Source organism: Bos indicus, chromosome X (assembly GCF_029378745.1).
Source record: "Bos indicus isolate NIAB-ARS_2022 breed Sahiwal x Tharparkar chromosome X, NIAB-ARS_B.indTharparkar_mat_pri_1.0, whole genome shotgun sequence".
Taxonomy (NCBI): domain Eukaryota; kingdom Metazoa; phylum Chordata; class Mammalia; order Artiodactyla; family Bovidae; genus Bos; species Bos indicus.
Window position 1 is genome coordinate 128,968,439 of NC_091789.1, and position 21,051 is coordinate 128,989,489.

Genomic DNA, 21,051 nt, shown 5'->3' on the forward strand with positions numbered 1-21,051 from the left:
ACCACTGTCTATAGCTTCTCTGTCTAGCCCCCAGCCTGCTTTCTCCTAGTAACAGAAGACTGCTTTTCTTCCACTTGTATGGTTCTCCATCCCCACCCCAAGACAAGGATGGCATGTCTTCAAAGCCTCACCTGTCATGATACCCCATGTCCCCAGCCACTGGAGGTGGGAGTGTGAGCCAAGTAGAGCCCAATGGGATTCTTCCCTGGAGCTTTCTGTCTTTCCTGTCTTTTCTTGCTTCCTTCCGATCATCTGGTTGTCCACCCACCAACAGATAGTAGAAGAGAGACGCTCGTCTCTGGGGTAAACTACGCCAGGGTGACATGAGTTTGCCTTCTCCCCCCACTACATGGAAGAACATTTAGATGACAAAGAGACCAATATAAAGAGAAGCACAGAGTTGAGGGGAGAGAGGAGGTGGCAGGCAGCCCTTACGATGTCATTTGACATCTTAGAGTCCCTGAGACTGGCTCTACCTCTGGAGGTGCCAGTTTCCTGAGCCAATAAATCCCTCTTTTTGCTTTAAGTGGCTTGAACTGGATTTCTATCACTTGCACTAGAAATGGTGTCACACACAAGTCCAAACAGAAGATGCATACTCACACACACACCAACTTACCCTGACCCTACCCATGTCCCACACTCTTCCGCTCTGCACCCTCCTAAACAGCATTCACAGAAATCTGTAGTCTCTTCAACCCCCACAGAAATGCTAAATTATTGTGTTATTTTAGGGCAGAATATAAGAGGAAGCAACTTTTGGTTTAAAAAAAAAATGCATTTAGATCAGTATACTATTAAAGATTGCATTATAATTTCCATTTTAATGTATTCCTTAGTAATATTCATAACATATAAGGACGAAGTTTGACTTTTTCCCATTTAACAAGTGATGCATGCTGCTTCATTTATTTTAAATTAAGTATGCAAGAAAGAGCATGGTTTATCTACAAATTCAAAATGATATAATGATACTGTTTGGGGACCAAATGTGTATTAATATGTAGATGGAAATTTAACTATGTGTTACAACCTTCCAAACTGCTTCCATGACCTGATATTTGGAAGTCTTGAATTTTGCACTTAAAAAAAAATCAATTACTTTATTATTATAATTTTCATGTTTTGTTTCTAAAAGAGGAGACACGAGCACTTTCTGGCTGCTATTTGCAAGTACTTCTCCAGAAATAACACACTGTGGGTTTGGGTAATTTTATTACCCATAAAGTAAAAGCCAAATTGGATGAAAATTTCTCCTTTTAACTTCTGTTCTGAAGAACTAGAGATATCCTGATGTACTAATAAATGATACGAATATACTTTACAGGTCTGAGGGCAAAATTTAGAATGATTGTGTTTATGTCCCTCAGTGCTCATTCATTTTATTTTTTTTAAACTTTTTAACCGTTTGCAAGCACACAGTTCAGTAGCTCATTCTGTTCACTACACCAGGATTCTCGATGTCTCCTCTCTTTAACCAATAACCTGTTGGGTTAAACACCAGAATAAAAATAATTGAGGGACTTCCCTGGTGGTCCAGTGGTTAAGAATCTGCCTTGCGATGCAGGAAAGGAGGTTTGATCCCTGGTCCAGGAATTATAATCCCACATGCTGCAGAACAAATAAGCCCCTGTGCTGCGAAGACTGCATGCCATAACAAAGATCCTGACTGCCTCAACTAAGACACCAGATAGCCAAATATTCAACAAAATGAATGAATCGCCACATTCAAATAAATGAATGAAAATTATTAAAATTAGTAATAACTGAAAGCTGTAAAATGGTGAAAACCACCACTGCAGCAGGTGAAGTAGTCAGCTGAGTGATAAAACAACCAAGTTGCTGAGGCTGGAATAAGCCTAGCTGACCTCTACTCACTGCCCTAGACACCCAGTAAACAGCTGGTGACCTTTACAACTGAAATTAGAACAGACTCCACCAGCATTTTTAAATATCATGAACCTCAAAACACTTCACACATCCCTGGAAATTCCCAATACCAAAACTGAAGTTGGATATCTTGGATTTGTATTCTGGTTCCACGACTTACTGGCTCTGTGACCCTGAGTCAATGGTTTCCTTTTTTCTTTTTCAGAAGCTCAGTCTGTATATATATAAATGAAGATTTAAAACATCTAGCCAGGGAGCTTGGTCAGACCACCATGTGGGTCCACCACAGACAGATGCAAAGACATTGCTTTCACTTCAGTTTACTATCAAAGCAGCTGATAGAGGAAAGCCTCACAAAGGATAAACGTGGTAATGATCCCAATGAGTGAACAGATGTAGTTTGTCAAAGCAGCCCTTGTAGGGTGGGGAGGAAGGGGGCCCATGTATACCTATGGTCATTTCCTGTTGATGTATGGCAAAAACCATCATAATATTGTACTTAGCCATAAATAAATAAATGAATGGATGAATAAATAAATGGCAGCCCTAGTAGAGTAAGCAGTCCACAGGGTCAGAGGCAATTCCTTCTGGCACCGGTTTCCCTTTCATCTTCTCATTTCTCTCATGGGCCTGCTTACCACGTTACTATAAGAATAAAATCCTGTGTGGACTTGGAAATGCTGTTTTCTGCAAAGCCCTATACAAACATAAAGGATTTGTTTCTCTCAGGAGCAGCTAGGCAGAGAATTTAACAACTGATTCTGATCCTGAATCACCAGCCTGCTGATAGGTAGGATGTGGGGTATCCCTTTCCTGTGCTCTCTAGGGGATCCCCTGCATTTTTATATGTGAAGGAGGAAGAGATGGCATGTCAAGAACCTGCGAGCCGAGACTATCTGCCTGGGGACCTGGCTCCAGAACATCTTCTTGGTTTGCTCTAAGCACCACTGTCCAAAGAAACTTCCTGTGATGATGGAAGTTTTCTCTAATCCACACTGATATGCACTGTCCACTATAGTAGCCACTAGCCACACATAGCATTTGATGAAATAGCTAATGCAATGGGGAATTGCATTTTACATTCTATTTAATTTCAATTTTAATAGCCACATGTGGGACGTAGCTGGACTGAAACATATTCATTGTTTACATGAAATCCAAATTTAATTGGGTGTCCTGTGTTTTTATTTGCTAAATCTAGAACTGGAGTTACATATTCCCAGTAACGTTGACCTTGCCTCCTCCCATAAATTTGATGGACAGATTTTCTACCCATGACCAGAAAAAGCCAATTTGACCTTGTCTTAGCCAGAAAGGGCCCCTGGCTGTTGTTCATTTTTGAAGACAATGTTCAGGGGAATAATGCCTAGGAGAATCTAAAAAGACTAAAGAGAGAAATCTGTACTGTCATTCATAGAGTCTTGCTAATTTCTCTGCAACTGAACCCATCTTTCATAGACAGGCTGTGATGGGGGAGGCAGTACAGAGAGCCTAATTTAGCTGAGTATAATTCTGGGTTTGAGACATGGTCCTGAGTACTAGGACTGGAGCAAGGAGAAATGGTACTTGTGGGTCATGTCACTGATTATAAAGCAAACCTCCCTTCCTTGTCTTATCCCTTTATTACATCAGTTACATCACACTCAAGTCATTGAGATCACTGGGAAAAAATAAGACCCAGATTTTTTTTTCTTATTACTACATTTCTGCTTTGCTTCTAAAACAAAAATAGTATGGCAACTAGAACATTGCCAGTTTTCAGGGAGACTTGACATTATTTTTCCCAACAATCCTATAATTTCAAGATGTGATCAAATCAAGGTGGCTTTATATGTCCATTCACTGTAGGCTTCACTCTCTGCCAATAACTATCTCCTCTTTGGCACTGAAAGAAACCAGGTTTTGAGGCCTCCAAGCTCATCCTTCATATAATAAAATATTATTTTAGTTACTTATTAGGTGATAATATCATTCTTAACTAGAGGAAGGGATTTTGAAACTGGCACTGCTTCCCCAGGAATAGCAAAGAAAGCACTCATGGTCTTTTTAAGAAGTGAATGGCATTTCAAGAGAGGCTGATTCTTATAAAACCAAGGCCTTCCTGTTTCTAAGAACATCCAGGTCAGAGAGTAATGAGTTCTTCTCTCTCAAAGGATTTTAATGAATAGCCAGCAGGTTTAAAAATGAATCTTAATAGCATTGTGTCCAGATCATCACCTTTGGTATTTTCCTATTTTTCTCTGTTGCTTAAAATCCTCCCATGGATATATATTTAGCTTTGGAGATCCGGCATCTTGGGAACCAATGGGTCTCTGGCAAGAGATTATTAGCTGATGCAACAGTCTCCCTCCTCCCTCTCCCACAGGGTCCTTCTTGGTTTTTTCTATCCATTTCATTAAGAGAAGTTACTGGGTCCAGGAGACAATTGGCGTTCTGCCAGAGAACCTGCCTTTCTGAAGGGGCTCCTCTAAGAATAGCTCCGGTTTAAATTGGGAAATAGGACACTCGCTCTGGAGGGCGGCCATGTGATTGGCACACAGATTGTGGTCCTCAACGTGTGGGTGGTCCCTGGCCCAGCAGCATCAGAGAACAGAGAAAGTTTTAGAAATGCAAATTCTCAGGGCTCACTCTGCAGACCTATCTGGATGACCTGGGTTACCTAAGTATTCTACCCCCCCTTTTTTTTTAAACCTTTCATGTTTCTCTTTCTTTCTTCAGAAGCAGAGAACCCTTCTCACTGGCATATTCAGACCTTTCCCTGTAGAAGAGAGTGTGTTTAGTGCTTAGTCGCTCAGTCGTGTCCGATTCTTTGTGACGCCACGGACTATAGCCCACCAGGCTCCTCTGTCCATGGGATTCTCCAGGCAAGAATACTGGAGTGGGTTGCCATGCCCTCCTCCAGGGGATCTTCCCAACCCAAGATTGAACCCTTGTTTCTTATGTCTCCTGCACTGGCAGGCGGGTTCTTTCCCACTGTGTCACCTGGGAAGCCCAACAGAAGAGAGCAGTAGTTCCTTGGAGGTACACATTCTCAGGCCCCATCCTCATCCCCTGGGGTTCTGGCGCACACCAGAGTTGAAGAAACGGTAAGAGTGTTACCAGCTGATGAGCCTATTCTGTGACTTGAATTTGTTCCGAGATGTCACACAGCTACCACGGGCCTGCCCCAAAGCCCTGCAAGGAGTTTATAAGCCCATGGACTTTAATCCTGTCAGCCTACCTTAGTCTCAAAAAAAAAAAAAAAAGTATTTAAAATGATAAACGCCACTTACAGTATTATTGTGTAGATAAAAATCCATGTTTCTCAAGAGGACTCGTTTGAGGGAAGGGTCACAGCAGTCTGTGTGGGGTCTGTGGTTGGGGAAAGGCCAGCAGGGAGAACATGGACTTTCAAATGCCTCCTGTCCCCCTCAGCGGTGGTAGATGAGTGAGTGGTTTCTATTTTTTTTAACTGTAATTTTATTTAATTAATCAATTTTTTGGCCATGCCATGTGGCATGTGGGATCTTAGTTCCCCAACTAGGGATTGAACTCATGCCCCCTGCAGTGGAAGCTCAGAGTCTTAACCACCGGACCTCCAGGGAAGTCCCAAGTGAATGTTTTTGAAATCAAGTTGGTAGAACAATTTACCAAAATTTGAATCTACTAGACTGTAAAAGCCCATTTTTACAGTCCATCCATTGTAGCCTATATTTGGGGAGAAATTTAAACTCTCCATCTTTAAGATTGCCATGAAAAATATCAATAACCTCAGATACGCAGATGATATCACCGTTATGGCAGAAAGCAAAGAGGAACTAAAGAGCCTCTTGATGAAGGTGAAAGAGGAGACTGAAAAACCTGTCTTAAAACTCAACATTCAAAAAACTAAGATCATGGCATCTGGTCCCATCACTTCATGGCAAATAGATGGGGAAACAATGGAAACAGTAACAGACTATTTTCTTGGGCTCCAAAATCACTGTGGACAGTGACTGCAGCCATGAAATTAAAAGATGCTTGCTCCTTGGAAGAAGAGCTTTGACAAACTTAGACATATTAAAAAGCAGAGACATTACTTTGCCAACAAAGTTCCGTCTAGTCAAAGCTATGGTTTTTCCAATAGTCATGTACAGTTGTGAGAGTTGGACCATAAAGAAGGCTGAGTGCCAAAGAATTGATTCTTTTGAACTGTGGTGCTGGAGAAGACTCTTGACAGTCCCTTGGACTGCAAGGAGATCAAACCAGTCAATCCTTAAGGAAATTATCCTAAATATTCATTGGATGGACTGATGCTGAAACTCTAATACTCTGGCCACCTGAAGTGAAGAGCCGACTCATTAGAAAAGACCCTGATGCTTGGAAAGATTGAAGGCAGGAAAAAGGTATGACAGAGGACAAGATGGTTGGATGGCATCACTGACTCAACAGACGTGAATTTGAGCAAGCTCTGAGACATGGTGATGGACAGGGAAGTCTGGCATGCTGCAGTCCATGGGGTCGCAGGGAGTCGGACACGACTGAGAGACTGAACAACAATCTTTAATGTAAAAGCTTAATGCTAATTGTACTTCTTAATCAATTTATACTATGGGGATGCAGATCTAGGGGTATATTTCAAGGATGATGGGTATGAAACTCGTTTAATTTGCAGGCTCTGCTCTCCAGTTCCTCCTTCACATTTCTGCCACAGAAAGCATGCTAAACCACAGCTTCAATCAGAGCATTTCCCCCAGGACTGGCTCCCCAATATTTACTGAATCAACTTCATATTTCTCACCTGACATTCACGACTTACACTGTACCTATTAGGTTGAACCTTAGAAAACTGCCATTTCAATGGGGCAAAAATGGCCAAACATTAGCAGTTTAATATGGTTCAACCCTAATATTATCTACCTCATATTTAATTGGCTAAACTTCTCTACATCCTTTTTATTTTCCATATTATAAAGATTTAAGCTTCTTGGAATTTTAATTCTTAATCTTAAAACTGCCAGCCCCGACTGTTGGTGAAAAAATCTCAGAAAGAGAGAATGTACCCTCTTCCCCTAAAGGTACAGAGACGCTGTTGTGTGGCGTGAAGCCAGTTCCATGTCATAAAGTTAGAACTAGGGAATGTTGACTCAAGGATCTGTCTCCCTCTCCTGGCCAATGTGGAGGTTTGAGTGAAAGGCCACGGTTTGATTTTGTTTTCTGTTTCTATTAATATAAAAACCATCCTTGGAAGTGTTATCTGTGAAGAAACATCTCTCTTAAGATACCTGAATGTCAGAGTTTGTTGCTACATCTTGTCAAATGGAACCTATTACACCTAACAGTCTGCAACTACGATTGGTCATGTCATTTAATGTGCTGCTCTGGTAATAATGTTACTTAAATTGTCAGTTCTGTAAAGGAACAAATATATCTAACAAATTTCTCTGTTACATAGAAGAAGGGTTTTGGAATTTCTTTCTCTCCCTTTAAGTGTTGTAAGTCCTGTTGTGACTCTGCTGGATCCCTTACTCAAAGAGTGGAGCCTTTGTTTCATTTAAATAATCAAGAGGATCCATGATTTGGAGCCAACCTGTCATTTTGGCCTTATCCCTCCCTTTTGCTCTGCTCATACACCACGCTATAGACACAGCTCCGCATCTGTGCACATCACCTTCCACCGTTCCTCTGCTGGCGCTGTTCCTCGGCTTAGAACACCCTCCTCCCACACCTCTCTCAGCCTATCAAAATCCAAGCCAAGATCTAGCCAAAGATCGCCTCCTTTGCGATGAAAGTGCAAGTGTTAGTGGCTCAGTTGTGTCCCTCACTCTGCGACCCTACTAAGGACTGTAGCTTAACCATGCTCTTCTGTCCAGGGGATTCTCCAGGCAAGAATACTGGAGTGGTTTGCCATTTTTCTCCAGGGGATCTTCCCAACTCAGAGATCAAACCCGCCTCTCCTGCATTGCAGGCGAATTCTTTACTTTTACCATCTGAGCCACCAAGGTGTCACCCAATTCCAACCAGTAAGATTTATCTTTAACGGTATTTGCCACGGTGTCCTTGATTTATAGTCGTTTGTGTGTTTCCCTTCTCTCTCTCAGTAGACTTTATTTTTTACAATTTTATTGAGATATAATTGACACATAACACTGTGTCAGTTTTAGGTGTACAACATAATGTTTATACACACACACAGTTATCGGAGTGATTACCACAATAAGTTTAAGTCATGTCTACCACCTCACATACTTTTTTTCTCTGAGTAGGCTTTAATCCTACTGAAGACAGAGAATGCACCTTACTCCTACTCCAAGTACTGACCAAATCGCCTTGCATGTAGGCATACTCTCAATAATCAAGAAACAACATTGAGAAAGTCTCCCACAACCAACATAAAGGGACATCTTGACCCCTAAAACCAAACCAAACCAGTCTTCTTCCCCCACTGCAGGAAGTCAACTCCCTCACATACCTGGAAGATTCTAGAACATTTTCATTGTCACTCTCCAACACTACATAAGACTTCTCGGTGATTTCAGTATCCACACAGATGGTCCTTCCAATAGCTTGGCCCCTGGTATCCTTGACTTTCTCTCTCCCAGTGTCTGTGTCCACCATCTCCCACAGGCAGTCTCTCCTGGGGTTTTACTTGAGACTTCGTTACCGATAACCACAGGGCCTTGACAATCTCAACCTCAAATGCTCCACGCTCCAAACAATGCCAAAAAATAATTTCAAAATAACTCTGCTTTCTCAACGAGTATGAAGAAGATGCATCGCTCCAAATAACACTTCCTAAAATCATCCCCTTCTGTCTCCAACTCTTACTTCCAGTAGACGTTACCATAGTTCTGTACAGGAGCGGCTTAGAGCCCAAGAGGAATCTTGCTGGGTGGGGGACGGGCATGAGGGGATTTGTTTCTAAGCTGTACTCGCAGAACACTTTACACAATGCTGAGAAGACATCCATAGTGATTATAGGGGTAGAGGGCTGAAGCGTCCCAAGCAGTGTCCCCCCATCCTCCCCAAGGACTTCTTATTTACGTCTTACAAAAACTTTAGTAAACTCACCCAAAACAATCCTTTGAAAAAAGGACCAGCCATAGGCTTCTGCCCTTTTCCGCTGGAAACTGGGAAGGCAGAGCCAGAGCTTTTAAAAAAAAAAAAATTATATTCATTTATTTTAAATTGATTGATGATTGCTTTACAATATTGCTTTGATTTCTACCATTCATCAACATGAATCGGCCATAGGTGTACCTATGTCCGCTACCTCTTTAACCTCCCTCCCACTCCCCACCCTTTCCCACCCCTCTGCTGCTAAGTCGCTTCAGTCATGTCCGACTCTGTGCGACCCCAGAGACGGCAGCCCACCAGGCTCCCCCGTCCCTGGGATTCTCCAGGCAAGAACACTGGAGTGGGCTGCCATTTCCTTCTCCAATGCATGAAAGTGAAAAGTGAAAGTGAAGTTGCTCAGTCGTGTCCAACTCCTAGCAGCCCCATGGACTGCAGCCTACCAGGCTCCTCCATCCATGGGATTTTCCAGGCAAGAGTACTGGAGTGGGGTGCCATCGCCTTCTCCATCCCACCCCTCTAGGTTGTTACAAAGCCCTGGTTTGAGTTCCCTGAGTCATCCAGCAAATTTCCATAGAGGCAGAGCTTTTAAACAGAGGAGAATGGGAGAAGGCAAGGACGCTTGCTCTGTGTGTGTGTGTGTGTGTGTGTGTGTGTGTCTGTGTGTGTGTGTGTGTCTGTGTGTCTGTGTGTATGCAATGGGGCTTTTCCTGTTGTCCTAGAGTTGCTAACTCAAAACTGGAAACAAAAAGCATCAGGTACTCCTGCAATCTGAAGAAAGACTCCCAACGGCCAGCCGACAGACAGCCCTCTCAGAGAGAGAGTGCTAAGGACTGGTACCTGTGGTCCTCTCACACCTGGTACAGTTCCCTGCAACCGCCACGCACCACGCCAGGGGAATACAGGAGGACGGGGAAGGTGAGGCGAAGAGCAGAGAGCTCCTGGCTGCTTTCTCTTGGGGCCAAGTGGGAAGGGGAGCGGGCAGGAGGAGGGGGTTACCCCCGGCTCCCCCAAGTCAAGACGTCTAAGGGAGAAATCCACGAGAGCTATTCGAGGAAAGAGGCAGGTCTGCAGGAGGGGAAAGTGGGTATCCAGTTTCCGGCACAGTCCCGCCACCTGCCCTGCAGCCTGGGGAGCAGTTGAAGAGGGAATTCTTGTTTAATCCTCTAGGCTTTCACTTTCATGCATTGGAGAAGGAAATGGCAACCCACTCCAGTGTTCTTGCCTGGAGAATCCCAGGGACGGGGGAGCCTGGTGGGCTGTCGTCTGTGGGGTCACACAGAGTCGGACACGACTGAAGTGACTTAGCAGCAGCAGCAGCAGCTAGGCGCTGCACCAACTCATTGGAAAAGACCCTGATGCTGGGAAAGATTGAAGGCGGGAGGAGAAGGGGACGACAGAGGATGAGATGATTGGATGGCATCACCGATGCGATGGACATGAGTTTGAGTAAGCTCCGTGAGTTGGTGATGGACAGGGAAGCCTGGCGTGCTGCAGTCCATGGGGTCGTAAAGAGTCGGACAAGACTGAGCGACTGAACTGAACTGAACTGGGCGCTGCGTTGTGTGTGTGAACCTGGAGTCTGGTGCCCCCTTGTGGTCGAGAGATATATGAACGCGAGAGAGCCAAAGATACCGAGGGGTAGGGTTCCTGGAAAGAAAATGAGAACGTCATGCTCGCCTTGATCCGTGACCCCACAGCCTTCAGAGTTCAAAAAAAGCATCTCAGCAATTCCCAAAGCACCATGTGGAAGAGCACAGCGGTCACTTACAGGGTTGTCGACGAGATGGGGGTCAGAACCTGGAGAAGAGGGTGGGAGTCAGCAGGCACAGCTGCTCTTCTCTCAGGGAGCCCCAAGGGGTGGAGGAGCCCAGGGGAAAATCAGAACGACCCCCTCCCCGTGCAGAGACGCCCCCCCTCCACCTCAGCAGATCTGAGCGTCAGCCCTGGAAAAGGACCATATCCACAGAAGATCTCTATATCCCTTCTCTTCTCTTTGCCCCTCCAGGCCAGAGGATGCCATATTGACTTTGTCATTGGGACTGATCAACTTTACCAACCGAGATCACTCAGAAAGTTGTCGGATTTGCCCGAAGTGTCATTAAAGAATGGGGAAAGGGGTTAGGTGCTGTACTGAAAGTAGTGTTTGGAAAAAAATTTCATGTATACAGTCCGTCACTGAATCCAGACCTGTCAACACATAGTTACATGTACCCAGGCAAAGGACTTTAGAAGAAGACAGAAAATACCATGGCAGCACTTAACAGCTTATTGTCTCAGGCAAGTCCTATACGAGCCTCAGTTTCTTCATTTGTAATGAAGATGAATGAATGAATGAATGTTAGTCATTTAGTCGTGTCTGACTCTGCAACCCCATGGACTGTAGCCCACAAGACCCCTCTGTCCATGGGATTCTCCAGGCAAGAATACTGGAGTGCATAGCCATTCCCCATTCCCTTCTCCAGGGGATCTTCCTGACCGAGGGATTGAACCCGGGTCTCTTGCTTTGCAGGTAGATTCTTTACCATCTAAGTCACAAGGGAAGCCCTTGTAAGAAGATAGTGTTAGTGTTAGTCGCTCAGTTGTGCCCGACTCTTTGCAACCCCATGGACTGCAGCCCACCAGGCTCCTCTGTCCATGAGATTTTCCAGGAAAGGATACTGGAGTGCATTGCCATTTCCTTTTCCAGGGGATCTTCCCAACCCAGGGATTGAACCTGGGTCTCCTGCACTGCAGGCAGATTCTTTACCAACTGAGCTACAAGGGAAGCCCCTGTAAGAAGATAGTAATACCTAATAGGCAAGGTTATTATAAGATTAGAGGCAGTGTATATAAACATAATATAAGCTACAATTTATTAAAACACATTGATGCAGGTATGGAGGCATTTGCTCCCAGTTTCCTCTGACAAAAGATTTGAAATAGTCTACAACAAAAGACAATAAACAAAAAGGAGCAAGGAAGGTTGAAATACTAAGCATAAACTTGGTGATTTCAGTTTCAAATTGGGTTTTGAGTTTCCTGGCAGCCAAGGTACAAAGGGAAACCTGAGAACGTTTACAGTTCAAGTTATCTGAATGGAGGAGGGGTTACCACCTTCTCAGGGGTGACAAGCTTTTCTCGCTCTAAATTTCAAAAGTGATATCTCAGAAGGGGTTTTCCTGCAATGGCTTGTAAATTACCTGACACCTTGACGATTCTTGACCATGCATTTCCAAAGCTTTAGTAATACAGTAAATTAGGACTGGAACAAATCATTGAAGGTGAATGACCCAGCTTTCTACACTTCGGATCATAGTCATATTCTACAGCAATTCTTATCCCACAATTTTCTCAGATGAGTTTTCCCTCATAAATTCATTGTAAGATCACCCAAAGGATATTTAAAGTCACCACTTCCACCCCCAAGCAAATGTTTTTATTTGTAACTCATAGAGAAGTTTTAGAAAAAGGACAGGTCTAAGCAAAGGTAGAGATGTATATTTAGATGAAAGAGCTAAATGCAAAAGACTCTTCTCTTTCCAGACACAATTCAGGCATATGAAGGCCACAGGGCTCTCCCCTCAAGACCACGGTCACCTTTCAAGGGCATATTAGCACAGGGAGTAAACAGCCTTTGCCAAATGGTGCTACAGGTGAGCCTCCCCTGTAGAGGCACCTTGACTGATCTGCACTTATACCATGAGTTTTCAGGGCAGATACTGAAGTAAGCTCCTGTCGTCCCTCAGCTTTACTTTAATCCCCACATAGGTTTTGCTTTTACCATATGGTAATTATTTCCAAATCACAAGTGCAAACACTCACTGATTGGAAAATTAGCAGATTTCAAACTCAGGTAATTTGTCCCTAATGAGGAACTTGTTGAACTGAATTTAACAATTAACTCGAACACCCTTTGCTGACTGTGGCTACGGCAGTGAAGCCGGGAAGAAGGAAGGGCAAGCCAAGGGCCAGGGCTCGGCAGGACTTTGGGGACAAGATGAAGGGTGGTGTGGGGCAAGGTGTGGCATAGGGGCGGGCTGCAGGAACATCAGGAGCTTGATTGTTCAAATGGATACACACAGACCAACCTCAGAGGCACTGCGGGTTCACTTCCAGACCACCCCAATAAAGCAAAAATCACAAGAAAGCAAGTCACGTGAATTTTTGGTTTCCCAGTATATATAAAATTATGGTCAAGTAATGTTGTAGTCTGTTAAAGTGTGTGATGGTATTATGTCTAAAAAAATATACATACTTTAATTAAAAATAATTTGTTGCTAAAAAGTACTACCCATCATCTGCAAGTCGCAGCAGCCACATCTAAGATCACTGATCACTGTAACACATAGAATAACACTGAGAAAGTTTGAAGGAGTGAGGGAATTACCTGAATGTGACACAGAGTCACGAAGTCAGCAAATGCTGTTGGAAAAAACGGCACTGATAGATTTGCTGGACGCAGAGTTGCCACAAACCTTCAATTACTCAAAATGCCATAAAGCGATTTACACTTGTATGGCCAATTTTAAACATACACCAAACATACTTCTTCTTCACAGAAGAAGGAGGAGCCTCCATGTTCCCATCACCCAGCTCATGGCTGTGCTGGTTTCCTCTGTGCCAAAGAGCTCGAGTTGCTGACACTGGACAGGGAGGAGAGGTGACAGGAAAGGGAAAGAGCTGATAGTGAATCTCCCCTCTCAAATTCCCAGATTACAAGCTCCCCGGGGTATGGGTGGGATAGGTGAGTTGTAATTAATTGCTGGGATGGTTAGTGCCTCTGCATCGCCATTTTGAATACAGTCAGCAAAAGGCTGACCTTGTTTTCCAGTCTCTCCCACCCTCCGAGCTCCAAGGCTGGGGTCACTTGATCTCTACCTACAAGTCCGGGCCCAGGTGACCAGAGGCGGTGAGGATTCCTGAGAGCGCCGCACAGCGCATGGGATCTGCGTCATCACTTCCACTCCACCCTTGTGTTCTGGTGATTGGCTCCAGCCTTATCTCCAGAATTGGTACCCAGATCATTCCTGAGGTGCTGCCTCTATGATCTGCTTTGCTCCTCTGGAGCTTCACAGATCAACATCAGAGCCATAGGCAGCTGCTAACCACTTGGAACATGAGTAGTGACACTGAAGAAGAAAGTTTAACTCATTTAGATTGTAAAACTTGTACTTGATTCAATTACTGGAAAACTATGTTCGGAAAAAGAATCTACACTGTTAATTGTAAATTTTTTAATGTAAAAATGTAAAGTCAGATCCAGCATTTCTGATGAAAATTTTGCACCTGAAGTTAGACAGGCTGGAAGTATCTGGATTTTGAAGATTTAGTAAAATAAGAGAATATAGGGCTTCCTTGGTAGGTCCAGTGATTAAGAATGCACCTGGCAATGCAGGGACACTAGTTCCATCCCTGGCCTGGGATGATCCCACATGCCACGGGGTGACTAAGCTCATGCCCCACAACTACTGAGCCCATGTGCCTAGAGACTGTGCTCCGCAACAAGAGAAGCCACTGCAATGAGAAGCCCGAGCACTGCCGTGAAGACTAACCCCTGCTTACTGCAACTAGAGAAAGCCAAAAATAAATAAATTTAAGAAAATATTCTCAAAAATAAAGGAATATAAAATTTCTCACTAAAATTTTTAAAATATTGATCACATATCCTTTGGATATATTTGGTTAAATCACTAGGTAAGTTCTCCTGTTTCTTTTTACTTAATAAAACGTGGCTAGTAGATTTTGAACATTTAGTATTCATATTCTACTTCTTTCAGACACCGCTGACCTAGAACCAGAGTTCTCCCTGTACTTGATACTATCCTCAAGAAATATAATCCTGAGCTCAAAGCCCCACCCTGTGACAAGGGCCCCAACTCTCCCCCAACAAGCCAGACCGTACAGAGTCCACCTGGATTTTCCCGAATGATCATCACTGGGATCAGTTTTTCTGTTCTGTATCAGAAAATTCTGAGGCCATCTACTTTCACACGACCACCTCACTATGAATGCTCAGCCCTAAAGTCCAGAAGACAAGGCCTGCAGGGAACAAATTTCAGATGAAGTGCATGGATCTGGTCTGTGGTAGGGAAGAGGCTGCAGGTTCTCAAGATGCTAAAATGAATGAGAAGTTTATTCACAAAACATAGACAGGTATTATACTCTAAAGAGATCCTGTATCAAGTACCAACCTTGGTGAGGACCATTAGAAGAAAATAAACAAAGACCACCAAACAGTAATCTGAAACAAAGCTGCATTTATTTGCTTGTCTGGGAAGGGAGCAGGACTTCAGCTGGTGTCGCCATCTGCACTTGAAAAGATCAGTGAGGACAGAACAAAGGAGGTACACAAATTCTGAGTTCTGGTGTCTGGTTGGCTCACAAGCTGAGCATAAACTCTTCTTTGCAATTGGCCATTGCACTGCTTCACTCCTTAAAAGCGCAGGCACCATTCCCGAAGATGTCCAGGTGGGCTGCATGAAGCTCTAATGGACTCAGGGTCACTCCGCTGGCCTCTCTGTGTTGTTGACCTCAAGCTGATCAAATCTGTCCTTAACAGGATCTGTAGCACATTAGTACAGCTGGGTTGATCGAGTAAGACCCACCTGTTATCTGTCTCTTCGCTCATCTCTTTTGGAACTGCCAGACCAAACTTCCCTTTACTTGGTTACGGCAAAAGGCATATATGTATACTTAGAAAAAATAATTTTATAAGCAAGTTCTCCTTCAAAGTTATAAGAACAAAATATAAAGAGGCATTCAGATACTTGTACACAAATGTTCAGAGCCACACTATTCACAATGGCAAAAGGTGGGAACAACTCAAATGTACATCAACACATAGTGGATAAACAAAATCTGGTGTTCACACGCAAGGAAAGGGAATTCAACCCTAAAAAGGAAGGAAGTGCTGAGACCTGTGCCAACATGGATGAACCTCGAAAGCATCATGCCAAGTGAAAGGGGCCAGACAGCAAAGGTCAGATAGTCTCTGATTCTGTTTTTAGGAAAAATGGAGAATGGGGAAGTCCATAGAGAAATAATGTAAATGGGTGGTTTCCTGGGCTGGGGGAGAGGAAGCTGGGAAGAGAGTGCTGAATGGGTGCAGAGATTTGCCTTGGGGGATGAAAATGTTTTGGAAATAGAGGTTGTGGGTGCATAACACTGTAAATGGAGTAAATGCCACTGAATTGTACACTTTAAAATAAGTGATTCTTACGTAAACTTACCACAATAAAAAAAAGGGGGGGAAGAAAGGGATGAAGTAAACAGAACAGTTCAGGGATCTTTTGAGCCCCATTGAAATAAGAAAGAAAGGAAAAAAAATAGAGAAGAGGAAGCAGGGGCGGCTGACCAATGGGTGATCACTCAGCAAGAGACAGAAGGGAAGGGGGCAGGGGGACATCACCTCGAATGTAACAAGGTTGAAAACACCTGAAAAACAAACAAATCGACTCATTTCCAAACATTTAGCTATTTACCTTCTGCAAACAACCCAGGGATCTCAAAAATGTAAATGATTTTATAGAGAGACAACCACATCCCAGAAGTGCCTTTTCAAAGCTGCAGCCTGGAGGACCTGGGCTGGGGACAACCATGCAAGCAAGTGCCCCACCCCCTGCTGCACACCTGCAGGGGTCCAGGGTCTCTAAGGTGATAAGATCAATTTTTGGTATGTTTAGCTTTTTCTCACCCAAAACGTGTAAAAATTGCATTTCATACACTGTGCAAAAACTTAACAAATACGGAAGTGCATTCTCTTCTGAAGGATGTTTCTAATATTTCATAGACCACTTCACTGTAGATTACATACAGTGAAACCCTTTGTAAAAAGCCACGACCTTCCCGTGGCGTGCTAACAGGGATGGACCTTGAAGTCAAGATGCTCAGTGAAATTAGCCCCTCACCGAAGATGACAACTGCAGGACCCCACTTCTAGGAAGAATCTACCACAGCCAGACTCAGAGACCCAGAAAGTAGAGGGTGGGGGCGGGGGCTGGGGGAGAGGGAACCTGAGGAGTTGGTGCTCCACGGGGAGAGAGTTTCACTTGCGCAAGCACAAGTTATCCTAGAGATGTGTTGTACGACAAGGTGAGTCTACCAAACACCAGTGAGCTGGACACGTGAAATGGTGACGATGCCACAGTTCATGTGTTAGTAACTCATCTAAAAATTTAAAAATCATCTTGTTAATACTAATTTTTACTTTCTTGGTATTACAGTTTTATTGCCTGAGAGAAATAACAAGGCTTCAGGAGTTTAAACTGACCCTAGTTTGGGTCTGGATACACTTGAGAACATCACAAAAAAAATAACTGTGCACAACCACCACCAAAGCCATGGCTTAAGTGAAATAATCCCAGTTTATTAAAGACCTTCGGGGCTTGTATGTAAAAATTGTGCCTCTGTGGAAGGTCTGCACATCCAAGAATGTAAAATAGTGACACATTAAAAAAAACAACCCAAATGAGGTTGGCACTCAGGATTCATTTGGTGGCTGCTCTTGGATTTTTTTTTTTTTTTTAAGAGAGAAAACCAGGCAGGCCTCAGGGCTTGGGGGTGGCTGGGGGGCCTCCCTCCGGGGTCCCTGCGGTCTGGCTGCCTGGATTGGGGCCCCGAGGGGGTGGCGCGGTGGGGGCTGTTGGGGCTGCAGCCACTGGGCACCGTACCACCCTCCAGTAAATCGGCCGGTGCGGGGCCTGTGAGGCCTGGATCCTGTGATGCGAGATGCTCAGCCCCGGGTGGCTCTGGACAGAGCCTGGTGGAGACAACCCGGGCACCCGGGGCTGCAGGGAGTCCTGCTGCCGTCGGAGGTGAACAACCACTGCTGGCCGGGTGTGGATGGTGGTGCTGGGCCGGGCAACACTCTGTGCCCCTGGAGCCTGTAAACCCGGACACTGTGGACTTCGACCCTGTGGCCCTGGGGTCTCTGCGCTCAGACACTGTGGCCCTGAGGCTTGTGTTCGTGGAGTCTGTGCCCCTGGACACCACGTGCCTGAAGCCTGGACCGCTGGCGGCTGAGGCCGTTGCGGGGCCCGCTGGGGAACCAGCTGGTAGACACACTGCTGCGGGGCTCGCTGCTGGCTGCTCCAGACCAGTGAACTGCGGGGGAGCTCCACCAGAGCAAAGGGCCTGAGGTCTGAAGTGTTTTTCAAAAGCACCTGAATGGTTCTGGGAGGAGGGGGAGGAGGACGAGGAAGCAGCGGCGGTGGTGTGGACCTCCGGTTTGGTAGCCGAGATCCTGCGGGCCGCTGGCCCAGCTGGATCCCCACAGGAGCGGGGGCCCTAGGGGCACACTCTCCCCCTGAGGCCTGGCTACAGCTAAAGGGGCCCACTAGTCTGATGACCTTCAGGCCAGGGGAGATGGTCGTGACCTGGACGTCAGGGGTTCTTTGTAACGTGCCTGTGGTGGACGGGGCGGCCGCAGGAAGGGAGCTACCTCTGTTCAGCTGGACAGACGATCTCTGGGAAAGACTGGGTGGCTGAGGAGCAGGGCCAGCAGATGGATGGGCCTGAGAGCTGCCCGCCTGCTGTGAGGTAAAGCTGTCACTGCAGGAGCTCTTCTCTAGGCTCCAGGGACGTCTCTTGAGTGGGGGTGGAGGTCTGGCTCCCCAGTCTGGCACTGAGGACTGGATGGACGCAGCCCTAGGCTGTGCTGACTGTGTCCCTGGAGAAGGCTGCCTGAGATGGGCTGAGCCACTGGAGCTGGGTGACATCTGCACTGGACACTGGGCGCTCTTCTGGACCAGTTGCTCGGATCGACTGACCACTCTCCCAGCATCAGTCTGTGGCCTGGGCAGGAAACTCTTGAACTGGTCATCTGTGGAGGGCTGGGGCAGACACGGCTCTCTCTCCCTTGTGGCTTCATTCTCAGACCCATTTCCAGTGGCAAGTGAATTATCAGTTGGCTGCCTGACGGTCAACCTTGTTGCCTGGGATTGGTAGGCAGCCTCACATCCAACTGCAGAATCACCTAGTACCTCCTGGGTTGGTTGTGACTCCTCATATCTGACAGGCTTCTTCCCTGTAGCATATTTCTGCACATCCACTTGAGCTGGGACAGCCAAGTTACAGGGTCTCTGTATCCACGTATCTACACACTTGCCTGCTTTAAAAGTCTTAAGGCCATGATGCCCACTTGTTTTACTTTCTCTTATTTTTTTGCAAGAAGTCAGGATTCTTAGCTCAGGAGGAGGTGGACAATGGGACAGCTTCTGTTGCCGATTCAGAGCAGGCGCCGAAAACCTCTTGAGGCTCCTTTTCATGGGAAGAGTGTTTAGCTTTTGTTTGTTATAGAGCAGTCTATTTGCAATGCAGGCTACTGATACAGAAGGGTCTAGACACAGTGGTTCCGCTGTAGCTAAGATCAGTTGGCTCTCAAGCAAAAGTTTATCCTCCTGGGTCCAGTTCTGGTCATCACTGGCTATGGCCTCTACATCGCAGACTAACGTCTGCATGGTGGGACGTAGGAGAATATGCCTGCTTTGGTAACGTGGAGGTTCCCCAGCACTGGACTGCCTGTAGTCCCGTATCTCTGCTATGACACACCCCTGATGAAAAACGTTAACCGCAGACTTTTCCAGGAGATCCACCAATACAGGAGGTAATTCTTCTGCATCCAAGTATTCAAGCAGTTCCCCTTCTTCATAAGCCAGTGGAATGCTCTCTGAATATGATCCATGTTTCCCTTTGAGCATCAGGGAATAGCCCTGCTTTCCTGGGTACAGGTTGATCACCAAACAGGGCAACGACTCTCTCCTAAGAAGCTTCTCTAACAGGTTCACGTTGCTTCTTAATTCCTCCGTAACCTCAGGCTGTTTTTCACATTCTTCAACATAAATGTCATACAGTTTTTCCTGGAGAGACGCCTCTCCGCTCGATGAGTATTTCCTTTTCGGCGGTCTCTGCTGGGCGGTTGCAATGACATACTCCGCGCGATCCAAAGCTTGCTCTAGAGCCTGCTGCATGATGGGGACCCTGTAAGAAGAGCACATGGAAGTGGGTGATGAGCTCAGTCTTGCAAATGCGGCCACTCCACAGTGGAGTGAGCAGTGTACCTCAAAATAAACACCAAGAAACCCGCCCCTCAACAAGCAGAGCACAAAATACCTGCGACTTGGAGAAATTCAGCGCTGGTCTAGCCTCTCGCTGCTGCAGATGGGCTGGAAGCAGGTCCCACCCCGCCCTCAGGGCATTGCTTCCCAGGTGTGCACAAACAGATTCCAGTCTCATCATTCCATTACCCACAGCCCACACTTCCTCCAAGGGCTTGGCTGTGATAGACCCTCTTTCCATATAACCTTGAAAGCAAGCATCCCAAACTACAAGTGGCCAACGTAAAAATCCATCATTTTTTGGTATGGCTTTCATACACACCAATTTTCATGGTAATCAGTTTCTGGGAAGGTCATGAAAGGTGGTCGTTTCTCTCTTTGGCGATCACATCACCAAGAATTACTCACTGTCTTGGGAGTCTTTTGTTTGTTCCCAAGGGCAGGACTGCTCCTGGTGTCCATCTTCAGTTTAACACACCCAGTTTGTACCTCTTGACTCCGGGGACACTTGCTGTATTTGGTGCAAGCATCAGAATTCTTCAATGACTCTTCCCATGATCTCCTGCCTGATGCTTTTCATAGAGATATGCACGATAACATGACATTCTTTTACATAAGTGCTTCCCTTTTATTTCCCTAGCTATTTCAGAAAGGGCTTTTAGTGTGTGGTAGGTAAGTTATATTGTCTGGCAATTGCAGTTCAGGATTAAACTGTTTTAAAAGGTGGTTTGTGTCTAATAGGGTTGAGAACTATTGTTCCTGGTGCTGGCAGTACAGTTTAAATGATTACTCTAACTGTAGACCATAGCTACAGTCCTAGGGATGGTTTAGAAGGATATGACTGAGTCCTAGACACTTTATGGGCCATTGTTTTCTATTAATACTGTTGCCTTGAAATCTGCCACCCTTTTGGACAGGTTTTTTTTTTTTTAAGAATTTCTTGACGTTTAGATTTAGACATAATGATAATAGGATATTCATTCTGAAGAGTCACAACTGAGAAGAATCCAAAATCAATTGGTGAAACTCCTGAATTATAGACTACTATAAAATAAATGTTTTTCTGACCAATAGCAATTATGATAATTACATA

General features: G+C 45.2%; 1 pseudogene; it reads right to left on the reverse strand.

Annotated features, from left to right (window-relative positions):
* Positions 1-15,144: 15,144 nt before the first annotated feature.
* Positions 15,145-19,871, reverse strand: LOC109554938 (transcription factor SPT20 homolog pseudogene; annotated as a pseudogene).
* Between the last annotated feature and the right edge of the window lie 1,180 nt (positions 19,872-21,051).